Source organism: Oryzias melastigma, linkage group LG6 (assembly GCF_002922805.2).
Source record: "Oryzias melastigma strain HK-1 linkage group LG6, ASM292280v2, whole genome shotgun sequence".
Classification (NCBI taxonomy): Eukaryota; Metazoa; Chordata; class Actinopteri; order Beloniformes; family Adrianichthyidae; genus Oryzias; species Oryzias melastigma.
In genome coordinates this window covers 22734883-22735242 of record NC_050517.1, presented here as the reverse complement: position 1 = coordinate 22735242, position 360 = coordinate 22734883, and positions in this window count along the sequence as shown.

The following is a 360-nucleotide window of genomic DNA, read 5'->3' as shown; positions in this document are numbered from 1 at the left end:
TATTAGGCTAATTTTGGACATTCTTGATTATCCAGACATAATAAATGATGACGGAACCAAACAGGACCTCTTTATTTAGGTTCCGATGGAGCATGGCAGCGAGCAGGCGCTCACTTTTTCCGCCTTCCGCGTGAAGGAGAGCCGGTGACGTAACGAAGGGAGCAAGCGCGCGCGCCCCGATGCACGAGACTAAAGGAGCGGCTGTGATGCTTTCAGGTACTCACGGTCAAAGAAGGCTGGCGGATGGAGGAAGCAAACTCACCTCTGCTGCGAGGGAATAATGCATTTGTCACAGTATTTCTTGACAATGAAGTGAAATAAAAATTGCATGGTTAAAAAGATTAATTTATATGGCATACA